Source organism: Gadus morhua, chromosome 11, assembly GCF_902167405.1.
Source record: "Gadus morhua chromosome 11, gadMor3.0, whole genome shotgun sequence".
Classification (NCBI taxonomy): Eukaryota; Metazoa; Chordata; class Actinopteri; order Gadiformes; family Gadidae; genus Gadus; species Gadus morhua.
In genome coordinates, this window is record NC_044058.1 from 16530432 (window position 1) to 16544053 (window position 13622).

General features: G+C 43.0%; 1 protein-coding gene across 1 annotated transcript in view; it reads left to right on the plus strand.

Moving 5' to 3' along the window:
* The first annotated feature begins 2510 nt into the window (after nucleotides 1-2510).
* Nucleotides 2511-13622, plus strand: part of LOC115554623 (myelin basic protein) — a 47950-nt gene continuing 36838 nt past the window's right edge. The window contains 2 exon segments of the mRNA XM_030371413.1: nucleotides 2511-2840; nucleotides 13560-13618. The gene's annotated coding sequence lies outside the window, so the exon portion shown is untranslated.

A 13622-nucleotide genomic window follows, 5' to 3' on the forward strand; every position in this document is an offset into this window, starting at 1 on the left:
GTGACACACGCTTTACCCTTCATCCTTGTACTCTCATGCTGCCCAAAAAATTATCACGCCAAAACACTGTGATAGTAACAGAGATGAACAGGCAAACGTACTATGGTAAAATCTTTATTGTTAGACCAAGCAAACAACTTTGAATCTTGATGATAGTATTGGAAAACCGGGTGTTTCATATGGGGTCTCCCTGGACCTGTCTACTAATTTACTCCCTGATTGGTGCGCAATGCTTTTCTCCATGTGGATTGGACAGCCGGTCAAGTTCACAAACGGGGGCCAAGCAACCTGTCTTTGACTTTCATTAGTGAACCAATGCCTGCCCTTTAATGGATTAGTGCATTGTAGAAGTTTTTTCAAAAACCAAGGTTTCCAAATCCTTTTCTTCTTTCTTTTCTTCTTCTTGTTCGTCTGAGGGGGATTCATTAAATAAACTAAAAGTGGGGGTCAGAGACAGAGATCTGATGTTGGGCTCTGAGACAAGGCAAGGGCCATTTGGGGTTGAAGACAGAAGTCTAGCAGGTTGGATGAGTACTGGATGAAGGTGAATACACATACAAATGGAGGGGGAATAATGACAGGATGCAGGTGATGAACTAAAACTAGGGGTCAGAGAAAGGGATACGGCGGGGAGGGGTGTGAAGGTAGGGAAACTAACAGTGGGGGTTAGGGACCGGGCTCTGGCACGGAGGGGGGAAACAGCATAGGGGAGAAACCATATCCAACTGTTTAAAAATGTGTACATATCTCAACATTATGTCTCATATTATAAAATTCTGAGTATTTCGACTTGAGCTGCCGGTTGAAAACAATATTGGATTTATACTACACCAATGGAAATGATAAATTCTCATTGCTCGAAAACCCCAGCCAGTCTGATAGCTCGAAAGAATCCAGCCAATCCAATCACTCGAACACCTCAGCCAGTCCTATCATTCGAAAACACCAGCCAATTCGATCGCTCGAAAACCCCAACAATTCCGAACGCTCAAAAATTCCAGCCATTGCGATCGTTCGCAACCCCAGCCAGTCCGTAGCTCGTAAAACCCTGCATCAGATATCTCAAACACCATAGCCATTCCGATCGTTGGAAAACCCCAGCCACTCCGATCGAACACCGGGGTCCCTTCAGGGTCGCCACCACACACCGAAGACATGACTACTTATACCCATTTCCCAAGTTTCATAACCTCCAATCCTTATCCAAACCATAGAATAATAATACGTTGTCAAAAATCAGTATTGAACACCGGGTATACTTCTCGACCCAGACCCGACCTAAGTCTGCAGGCCCACAGAGCCCCCTCCATCGCTGCAGTATTTGATTTTTAGTTGGCAATACTTGATCAACTTACTTTTTAATCTCTTCATGGCAACTCGAAAAAAAGAATGGCCTGAATATTGTGTGTTGAAAACATGACCATAGGTTTAGAATTTGTATCCCATAACCCCTAACAGATATTCTTGAAAGCCACATGCCTTTGAGGAAAAAAATCCTGGGTATTTTTGTTATTATATGATATTCTTTATCTATTGAACGTGAATCAAATTATTTTGTTAGTTTAAAGTAACCCAGCCTCATCTTATGTTATTGTATTTGATCAAAGTGGAATTGGACCAATATATATTTTGAAACAAATTTGTATAGTGGGGCCCATATAGCCCAGCCGCCCAGGGCACTTACTGACCTACCTACGCCACTGTCAATTTGCCATATTGAATGATAATGAAAAGCAATTGACGTTTTACGCATCATTGAGCTTACCTCCATACTTTGGGCTATTCGGAAACTAGGATGACATATGCTCACAGTATAGTGAGTACACAGTCTAGTATAATTTGAGTAACAAACAGGTGTGCCGTAAGAGCGTGTGAAGAGGACATTTTGAGTGAGAGTTGGCAGCTCTGATAACCAACTAAACGTAATTTAGCCTACAATCACTGAAGACGAATGACAATGAGACGCCCATTTCTCGCTAGAAATGTTATCCAACTCCGTTTTAATCCCGAAACAGTTTAACTATTTAAAAACATAGCGTTTCCACTGAGAATAAAATGTCAGCCCCCTTGAGACGTTATCGTGAGACGATTTCTTATTCCACTGTGAACCATAACAAGTTGTCATGAGGCTGGGCTGGTCAGGCTCGTAGGGCCCGTCAGGGGCTTCAGTAAGGACAGACTGGCGGTCACACACAGCATCCTCCTCTCATGCAATGACCACTTGAGTCAAGCACATGCAGACGCACAGGCGCGCTTACACGCACGCGCACTAACGTGCAACATCCCCTTGGCAGGGGAAGTGAATCACATGACATGTATTTGTAGTATTGGCTCATCATAAATAATGTATAATGTTACGACTACCGTCTAGAAATACTTAATATTTACACAACATAGAAAAATAGAAGTAGACCTACTGAGAAAAAAATTATATATATTTTTTATTAATACGTATACTTTGCATGGGTTTCAATTCGAAGGCCTGCAACAACATAACCGCAACACGTACTACAGTCAGAGACGGATTGCGCTGTAATCGTTCAAGTTGAGATAACGACTGTGCGATGCGTGCACGGACGTGCTCTTTTGCCCACATTTCTTCGCCGACTAACAGCATTCCGCCCCACCCCAAAGAAAGAAACACCATCACCTCAATCAGGAAGCACCGTGACATATTCTCTACGAAGAAACGTTTTGAAAACATCACAACCGTGAAGAAGGCGTTGTGTTTTGCTCGCTAACGTCCGGTTGATAAAACAGCGACGTGCGACACCGAGACCGAAGCCCGTCCAGCTGAGGTTCTGCTGTGCATGCATCTGATTCGGTCCAAGCGGAGAAGGGTATGTTATACAGCCTGCATTATTATAACGCTCAGCGGCGAAGGGGCTTGGAAAACACCGACTATATATTTAGGAAACGGGTAACAGCGCGTATTGAATACACTTTCCCTCTGGACAATGCTTTTTAATTTATTCTTTCGAGGTGCCCTATCTTTTAACGCACGTAAACCCTTATCCACGTCGACGTGTTGACGGCGCGCTTGTGATTCTCTATGGTTTCTAATGGCACGCTTTTGAAACGCTTACCAGTGTTCAAGCTAAATGGATGCATTGAAGACGCATATGCTGTTAAACGTTTTATTTCGTGTTCCTCTTTTATAACTCTCTTGGTCGTGTTTACTTTCTCGGTGATTTGACTGGTCCATGCGAGAGGGACACACACACACACACACACACACACACACACACACACACACACACACACACACACACACACACACACACACACACAAACACGTTACAAATCGTTATCTTTATTATCCCATTCAAGCGAAACCTAATTGCATACTAGTTGTGAAAACGTTGAGCTCCTTTTTACACAATCTCGTGTTGTAAGTAAACTCCTGGAACCCTATAGGTAATAGCAGCTATGATTTGAACTCTGTTTGGTCCCTCGATATGCTTTAAGACAGTAAGCCTTGGTAGTTGTGATTGAAGTTTTAATGTTAATGCAAATCAGAGTTGTGTGTGACAGTTATGTAGTATTTTTTTCTGGTTATTTGGCTAATCTTGTCCGCCTATACTATGTGAGCTATTTCAACACCCTGAAGTGGGGTATAACACCTTGAACCTGTGTTATATACAGGGATATTTGGAGTTAAGGTATGTTTTCGTGTTTCTTGGAGTTCAGACCCAGGCATTCCTCTGAAATCACACCTGAACGACTCCTGTCTCAGCCAAGGTGGAGTTGGGGGCAGGAGGGGGGGGGGGGGGGGGGGCAGCATCACGTGTCAGGCTTTGCATTCCTTTGCTTGCCTTTATAACACGAGACCATGCTGAAACTCACATTTGCGTTAATATATATGCACAGTTTTATATGAATATCTTTCTCTTGTGTGCTTTTACAAGGGATTACTCTGCACATGCATGCGTTTTACACATGTGCTCGTTCTTTGGTCGTACACATGTAAGAATAACCCTTTACTTTCTCTGACTCAAATTAATTTGCACAGCACAACCCACGGAAGTGTTGAGGTTAGTCAACTTCCGTCGTTGCAATCTCCTGCTTCCTCCCACTTATCACTTCCCCCTCCCCCCTTTGTGTCATTGCCAGACAGGTTCTGTCGCATTACCTGTTAGCAACACGTGTGTAAATGTGTGTGTGTGTGTGGTAAATGTGTGTGTGTGTGTGTGTGTGTGTGTGTGTGTGTGTGTGTGTGTGTGTGTGTGTGTGTGTGTGTGTGTGTGTGTGTGTGTGTCTGTTTGTTTGTTCAACAATCTTCTAGCCTGAAGGTAGTAGTGAGTAAACCAGACAGCATGGTACTGGCCAGGCTTTGAAGCTGAGGTTTAGGTTAGGGGTTAGGTTGTACGTAAGTGTTGCTTATGAGGTAGTATCAGGATATGAATGGTGGGTAGAGAGGGTTCGGTGGTGTGGTTGAGACCAGGGAGCCCAACTGTGTACATGGCTGGGTGTGCCATTTATTCTGGTGCATGGTGCATTAAATAAACAGAACCTGCGTAGCGCAACATCGACTGTGTTAATATTTGCAATGAATATCCACCGATCCCTACCCGAGGGGAACTGTTCTGATACCACAGTCACACACGTCGGTGGCAGCCAATAGGGTTCACTCAGAGATAAACCCATTTGGCAGCCGTTTAAAATATACTGCACTGCGCTTGAAACTTACTCGATTTTGCAATTTTTCTCTATTTCCTTTACCACTCTATTGCCGCATTGGGGTAGCCTGACATCGCCTGACACCGCCAGACCAATTTGCAAATGCGGAATAATCTGGGACCTTTCAGTCTCAGTTCATTATCGATTTCCAAGGGGCATTATCAAAGGCCACTGACCGAAATGCTTCCAGACGCAATTGGATAGGCTTACAACCAATCGGAGCAACGACACGCATTACACATCAGCCACAGCCATCTTGGATGCTTACAAATAGTACTCTATGGTGTTCATATAAGGCACTACTCTGTACAGTAATCATATTAAACCCACCCCATATTGGATAAATGGTTGTAATTGGCCCAATCAAGGCCAGGTATGCTAGAAATCTGACTGAACGGGAGGGGGCCCAGATGCATTTGCAAGAGCAAATAAAGCACAAGCTCGCAAATGAGTCTGGTTCCCCACCTATCATTGTGGTATTACAGAGTTCTGTGGCTGTGTTTGGATTTCATTCGATACAATTCATTGCAGCAGGAAGGGGAGACTCATGAAGACTCGGATGACCTCTGTCTTCAGGACTACTTGTCCTCCTGGCGGAAGATGCTGGTTGTCTTTCAATGGGAGTGATCAGCCGTCCTTTTTAAATGTAAAAACACGACAACAAAGTCCCTGCATTGCTTGGAGACTAGCTCAAGGGGCCTTGAGGTGGCGGACCGGCTCCAGGGGCACAAGAATCCAGCTTTCCTCTGATCGTGCCAGTTGCAGCGACTGCCCCTCCACCAAACACTATGATAGCTGCCCTGTTACTGAGCGGCCATAACCCCAGAGCACTCTGCTACTATGTTGGCCTGGTTTCCCGCACAGCTGTCCCTGCATTGACTCAATCTCAGCCTCAAACCAAAGTGGTGTGTCAAGAGTGCTGGTGACACCAACAGCGGAGGATGAGCGTAAGTTTGTTGATATAAAAGTAACGGGCAGCCTATCGGTTGGGAGGAGGAGGAGGATGAGGGTGAAGCTTTAGCCTGAGTTTTGTAAAAAGCGGTTGTGAGAGAGAGGGAGCTAGAAGAAAGAGCCAGGGTGACTGTTCTACACTCGTTCTGGGGTAACTGGCATTGCAGCCGGAGTGTTCCGGCAGATTCCTTTTCCAAAGGCAGATGTTATCCATGACCTTTAATCTCTGTCAGGGAGCGCAGAGGTTTCATCCTTCTGATAAATGATGTGTGCCCTCATAACTGTTTGTCATATCTGCTACCGCTCTGGCTTGGTCTCTCTCTCTCTCTCTCTCTGTAAATCACTCTGTCATTTCCTCGCTCACTCTGTCTCCCAATCAATTACAATCTGTTTCTCAATCTCTCTCTCACTCGCTTTCTCACTCTGTTTTGCTCTCTCTCTCTCTCTCTCTCTCTCTCTCTCTCTCTCTCTCTCTCTCTCTCTCTCTCTCTCTCTCTCTCTCTCTCTCTCTCTCTCTCTCTCTCTCTCTCTCTCTGTCTCTCTCTGTCTCTCTCTCTCTCTCTGGCGCCTGAAGTATGTATAGTAAGTAGAATAATATCCACATTCTATAATCAGAAGGTGTTTAAAACATTAATACATGTTGTTATGTAATTAAACGTTGCAGTACAAAAAAGTCAAGTCAGGGGCTTGGGCAGCTGGCTATGCCTGTGTGTGTGTGTGTGTGTGTGTGTGTGTGTGTGTGTGTGTGTGTGTGTGTGTGTGTGTGTGTGTGTGTGTGTGTGTGTGTGTGTGTGTGTGTGTGTGTGTGTGTGTGTGTGTGTGGTTAGCTGTCCTATATTATTTTATATTGAAAAAAGTCACGTTGAGGCCACATTAAATGGTTAACAGTGTTATTTTAAAAGTCCAAAATCTATATAGTTGAGAAACTGGATTTCTCTGTCAAACACATTAGGTGCCCTATCTTGCATCCGGCGCTATGTACTTTCTTCACTGACGCATGTGTCGTTGCTAGTTTGCAACTGGCGCAGAGTTCTTTTCCCTCCACCGCCACGCGCCTGTAAATTAGGGAATGATCTTGCGCCCCAAGGGGCGGTTCGGAAGGGGCGGTTCGGCGAAAGGAGGAGGCGTGTTCCGGCGCAAACGTTTCAGAAAACCATTGCGCCACAAACCAGGAAATACTTGGTTTAAAGTCAGTGGCGCGTTGTTCAGATGTTATATTTGAAGGGTGCATGCATAATGTTGCTTGTGCACCTCGAGCATTCACTTTGCTTCCTCATCTACCTAGCCACACATTCTTGGCAAATTATTTGGGAAAGAACAGCTGATAGAGCGATTTGAGGACTCAGTATTTCTGAAGTTGTGGAAGAAAACGCTATTCCATGTGTGAATTAGGCCATATTATTTGGCCATAAACTGAGCCATTTGAAGTTTGAAATTCATGGGGTCATGCATCTGTCTCATCAGAGGCTGCAAACGCGCGTCAAAATATCAACTTGTCAGATTCAAATGCGCACATGGCTCTTAAAGGGGATGGGAGATGGCACTCTCATTGGTTTATTGCACGTAACGCCCAAACCACACCTACGGGTAATTAGGCTACTTCAGACCAAGCCTTTTTAGATTTCCGCCGGGCGCAAGAGTCATTAATGCGCCGGTAAAATAGCAACATTGCCATAGAACCGCCCACAAAGCTACTTGCGATTGGCGCTTCTCACTTGCGTTTCAGACCGTTAAAATAGGGCCCTAGGTGCGTTACCTCAAGGTAAATGCACTTTTCCTTTTCTATTGGCTACTCAACCTCGCTCCAGTGTTTTTTCCCTAGGTGGGTGTTCACCTGCTCAAACGTATGTGTCTCAAAAGCGAGGGATTGTTGTGCAGTAGATCGAGGCAGATGATTGGGCTCACTAACTTCACCCTTTCTGACATCTCATATAACGCGATTCTCCCTCAGAGCGTTTAGTCAGTGAGGAGGAGGATGGGGGAGCTCCGATGCTATTAACCTCTATGAGCCGAGCCAAGGCTCACCAACTCTCATGCCCAGTCTCCCAGAAGCCTCACAGGGAGTTATTGACACCCGGTGACTTATTGTGAATGCATCTTCACTGGAACATATTGCACTCCCTACCTCCATCTATTTAAAGAAGGTCCTGCTCACCAACCTGCTCTTTAATCACATGTATTCACTGCAAGTCAAATGGATATGGCGTATACTAAACAATGATAAATATTATTTAATATAAGGGGGATAAGACATGGATCTAATGAGCCTTTTTTTTTTCTGTTGCCATTTAAAAGCTCCCATAGTGGGAAAGGGCAGATGGCGGTAAAATAATATATCATAAATCTCTTTATTGACAGACCCAGATGTCTGTCCTTCTTTTTATGTGTTTCTGTACCCACTGATGATGTTCAGTTTATGTCTCGCTCATCATCGCTCACGTGCACGCTTCCACCCTCTCCCGTCTTTTATTTTCTGTAATGTGTGGAAGAAGCAGCAGCTGGATTTCCTATCTATATTTTATGAGAACTCTCAGTACGATCCTTATAGACCTACCAAAAGCGTGGTTTGAATTCCATTTAGCCGTGGGGCATATGACTGCATGCCGTAGAAGACACATGCTGGTCTTGGTGATCAAACCGTCTTTTCCGTCTCTTATGGCTTCACTAAAATATTTGTTGCCAATGAAGTTAGGCTAAATGACTTGCACATCCCACGAATGTAAACAATAGCAAAATATAGCTCTTTGGTCTTTGTGATCCGACATTTTGTAAAGTACTTGTGTGGCGATTCACTATAATTTTGTCCACAAACTCTGTGACCGACACACATAGAGTGCCATTATTTACAATGGTGGCATGCGCACAAACGCTTAATGCTCTTTGGCAGAATCCTTTTGACAAATTATATTGATAATGGATGTTTCAATGAAGCCAGGAGTGCCATCTACTATTGTCTGGTTACACAGACCCGGTATTGACCCTTCACGGTGTACAGATCTCCACTTGGCAGAATTGATTAACCTATGGAGAAGTTTGTTTAAGCGTCCCCTAAAGGACTTAAGTAAGTATAGGTGTTTCAGTAAATCTTTGGAAAAGTTTAATTTGATTAAATTGTGAGCTGTTGCTAGATTGAGATAATCCAGTATCCATGTGAATCCTGCGGGCTAGATTGTATTACATGGATCAAGTTATGGTTTGAATACATTCACTCTTTAAAAAACAAACTTTATTTGTTTGTAATTTGTCTTGATGAATTCATATTATTATTATTTAAGAATACCCAAGTTCCAGCAAACAAATCTCAATCGAAGAATGTCTTACTGACTTTTTGAATCCCACATAGTTCCACTCCCTTCTATTAGGCTGTCTTTACCTTTTCTTTTCATACGGCAACTGCCTACAACTTGCAAGTCTTTACAAGCAATGCAACAGAATCTAGTGATTGTGTAAGGTTTGCTGCTGAAACTGGCTCCATGGCCTCACATTCAAATGAATGGAATATCTTTATATATCTTTCCTGACTAAATGGAAAACATTTGAAACTCATGACCATCTGAACGCAATTCTGATAGGTTCCATAATTGCACCTTATTGTTTTTCAAGCAGGAGGTCTAAACTTATTTTTGTATGTGGTTGTTTGTACTCCCTGTGGATCCGCCTACATGCTCTCGAGTGACTCAGTCTATTCTTTAAGTGTTTGTGAGTGCACATTGGAAAAATAATAGCGAAAAGCAGGGGCCACATGTATCAGTTTTTTTGTAGTCAATAGAGCTGTGCAGCTTTAAATCTGCACCCTTTTGTAAGTTAGAATATATACATATTCACACAGTAGGGGATCCAGCCATCTCCAAGTGTTAGGTCAGCAGACTGCTAAGGAGTTTGTAAAACTTTTGTATTTAATGCAAATTCATGCAGATTGTCGCTGTTTAAAACATCTAATATCCTATCCAAATCATTTGGGGGTACGTTTAAGTGTGAGGGTAAAAGGAGATTCATAATGGGTAAGTAGAAGTAGATTAGGTGTGACATCCTTGTCATATGTTTTGCCCCTACATCCGCTATCCTTTAAATCCTGAGTTTGGTAATTTATGATAAATATGAAGACACTACCTGCTGTTGGGAGTGTAGAACAATGTCTCATTCTCATATCACACCAAACTGCCAAACACAATGAACAGAAACCCTTATCCTGCTTCACAGACACGGTCAATGTGACATACTATTATGGATGTTCATGTCACTTTCATTTCAGCCAAGGCAGGTCAATCATTTCTTTGTTCCCCCACGCCTAGATTAGCCTTACTCTGATCCGATATTAATCACAGCTGCACTCAATACCGCTACAGGGGATGCTGAACAACAGCTACCAGTCGGACATTTGTTTGCTACTTGTCCTTTAGTGGGAGGATTTATTTTGGCTAAATGTAATGAAATTATACCTGATTATTTCCGAATATGTACATGATTACAGCCAACAGGCTTCATCCTGCTCCAGACATAGAGGAATTATTTCCTCATCATGCCCCTCATCGTGCCTTCCTCCTTCAAGCTCCTTGCCATCCTAAGTTTCCCTTGCTCAGATTCCTTAGGTTAAAGGCCTCCCTGCCCCTGGCCAAATTGCATTGATGTGTCCAGTGTTGCGTATTCTGCATGCTGAATGGGCTCCTAACACACTTGTTGCTTAGCAAGAGGCTGGGTGATATTAGCGTCTGATCAATGGTGCCAACCCATTTACAAGACAACAAGGGAAACCGAAGCCGTTAGAGCTTACATACAACTCATCTGTCACAGCTCCACTTCCACTACTTCCCTCAGGGCTCCACATGCATCTGGGATTTAGTTTTTATTTCGTAAAACAAGGATTCTTGTTAACTAGTTGAGCAAGAAAGTAGGGAGACAGAGTGGGGAAGAATAGTGGGCAGAAAGGTTCTCAATCCATTTTTTGCCGGCAAACTATTTCATATTAATAACAATTTCATAAATTACAAGCGATATTGAAGGTTTGTGGACAATTGAACTTGATTTTGCCATATACTTATGCCAAAAATAATGAAAGAATCCACCGCTGAGAAGAGCTTGGTTATTTTAAAGGTGGAGGGGCCTCTCATCACTTCCTCAGCACATTTTACCTAAGCGTTACGTGAGAAAAGCTGTATCAAGTTTTAAATAGTTAAGATTTTAAAAGATGTAAGTCATGATAAAAGTGAATAAACCATTGATGATTTAAACACTTTCTCATTTGAACAGAAATGTTGGTGGTCTTTAAAGAGTGTAATAAAATAATGAACATAAAAAATGGATGCAGTTTGAAAGTTGAATACATATAACAGTACAGTTATACATACAGAACAGTAGTTTTAATGGTGGACTGGAATTGTGAATGCACTTTCTAACCCCATCTACCCCATAATCCCTTAGTGGTGGAGATAGAAATTCTCCACTCCTTCAACTCCAGTATTCGGCTTCTCCAATGTCTACATTCCAAGGGGGGTTTCTGACCTCATACATCGTAATATCGCTCTATTCCAAAGAAGATGGCACACGCCTAAATGGAATCGAATCAACTCCCATTCCTGTCATGACAAGACAGGTTACTGTGTGAAATGAGAACCTCTCGATGAAAGGTAGTTCATATTGTTTTCCCGGGTCCCGTCAGATTAAAACTATTGGTTTGGGCAGTTGAGACTATTTATTGATCTCTGAATATCCAGTATTTGCAGGGCTGTGATGTGGGGTTGCTGTGTGGATCACTATGAGGACTAGATAAAATAATCTGATTTAATTCTGCCATTCTCGCATAGTCAAGGAAACAAGCCGATCACATATCATTTTTATTATTTTTCAAATAGAACCCGGATGGGAAACCCGTTATGTTTCAGCAATAAGACCTCTCCTTGGCCCCTGAGAGTCGATATCGGCTGAGTGACTCTTTCCATTCCTGCCCAAACCCAACTGCCAACAAACAAGTCCTTTGTTGCCTTAACTTACTTCTATAATGCCAATGGATCAATTCTTTAGGCTGCTAATTCTTGGAGCCTGATTTTAGTTTGTTCTTTTCAGCTTAGGTCACATCAGAAGGGTTGCGTTAGGATCTCCAGTAACTAATGTAATTCTCCTCTGCATCCCGTCGCCTCAGGGCCTGCTCCATTCACTTCCGTTGGCAAGGAGCTTTGGTTTCTGATTCCCATGGGGTCTAGCCTCTCTTCCTGCCGCGGGCATCGTGGGTGTAATGACTTTATTTAATTTAGCACCTTTCTCCCACTCGAGGGGAGTTTCTCAGAGACTGATATATAGCAAACAAACAAAATGAATACATACTATACAATATACAAATAAACATAGCATACAAACAGGAAAGGCAGTGGACAGGTCAAATGAGGAATAAGTATTGTTCGGTGTAACAGTGTTGGAAAGGAAATGTGTTTTTAAATTAATTTGAATATGTCAAGGTTGATGAAGTTACGGAGACATGGGGTGAGGATATCAGGGTTTGGAGGATATGAAACTGAAGGGACCACACAGCAGTGATCCCACTTCACCCATCATCCGAGGACAGCTGTAAAAGCCGAGCAGATGTAATATGTTCAGTATGGTGTCAATAAATATGTATATCCAAGTCAAACCCACACATATTCAGGTCATGTTTTTTCCCCTCCTCATCTTTCCATCCTCTGCGTCATTATTATATCCTTCCTGTCCTCAAGTGTCCATCTGCTAGCGTCTGCTGCGATCGGAACTCTTTCGGTCCACTTATCTTCATCATTAAAGCAGTCCCTGATATCAGTCAACAATACAGCCTTTGTGCGTGCCGCTGCATTTATGCAATGTCTGTTAATTGCAGTGATGACCTCCCGGCCTTGGCGCCTCTTCTAATGAAAGCCATGTAGCCCCTAAACAATATGTATACGCTCTAATGTGTGTATATATATATTAGGGCTGTAACGATACGCGTATCAAACCGAAAATCGCGATACTCAAAGCCACGAACCTGTCTCGCGGTGTGAGAAGGCAGAAGCGCGATACGCCCTTTCTAACTCTGCGGTCAAATTGTCCGATTGAAATTTGCTAATAATTTGTCTAAATAATAGTCTGCTGACTGCGCCACCTCCTATCGATGCCGTAAGTATGCGACTGCAATCCTCCGTGGCTACGGAGGATCGCATTTCTCCACAGCCGTCGAAGTGCTCATATGCGATATGAACGACATTTATCCAGAGGGGGCCTGTGTGATCCTGTCTCTAGTGTTTTGTGTGATTTGACTGGCAGTTTTTCTGCTTATAGGTCGGAATGAAGCGGCCACCGATTATTGACAGGATGGGTACTTTATTCTACCGGACTCGTTCGCTTCTTCACTAGACACACGCGCTACCGCTCGCTCTCCTCGCTCGTCCACTCACTCGCTGACGTCACTCACACACGCATACGCATACGCACATTGCCATTCTGGCGCACACACATGCTACTCGTAACGCCTCGTTATTGCGACGTTCATGACATTCAGGTTTTTCTCCATCTATTGAAAGTTAGGCTATTAAACATATTGCATTCTATACGGCCTGATTATGTCATTATTTAAGCTACATAGCCTAATAAGAAGTGCTAATAAGGATATTTGACTAAACCAACCAAACAGTTGAAAAAAGAATCCTCCCACACGTTATTTCTTTATTCATTTAGCTATACTTTAATAGTATTCTTTCTGTTCAAATCTGTTCAGTGTTCCAAATTATTTGTTATTAAATGTTACATTAAGTTAATTGGTATATAAGTGTTGTTTAAATAAAATGCTTTTTAAATTTCAAAAAATCGTGGGATGTATCGAACCGTGGGTCAAAAATCGTGATACAAACCGAATCGTGAGTTTGTGTATCGTTACAGCCCTAATATATATATGTACTGATTTGAGCTTCTCTCTCTTCTCCTTACAGTCTCTGTCGGCAGCATGGGACAGCATTTAGGAAAGAAGGAGCCCCAGGAAGACATCAGGGTAA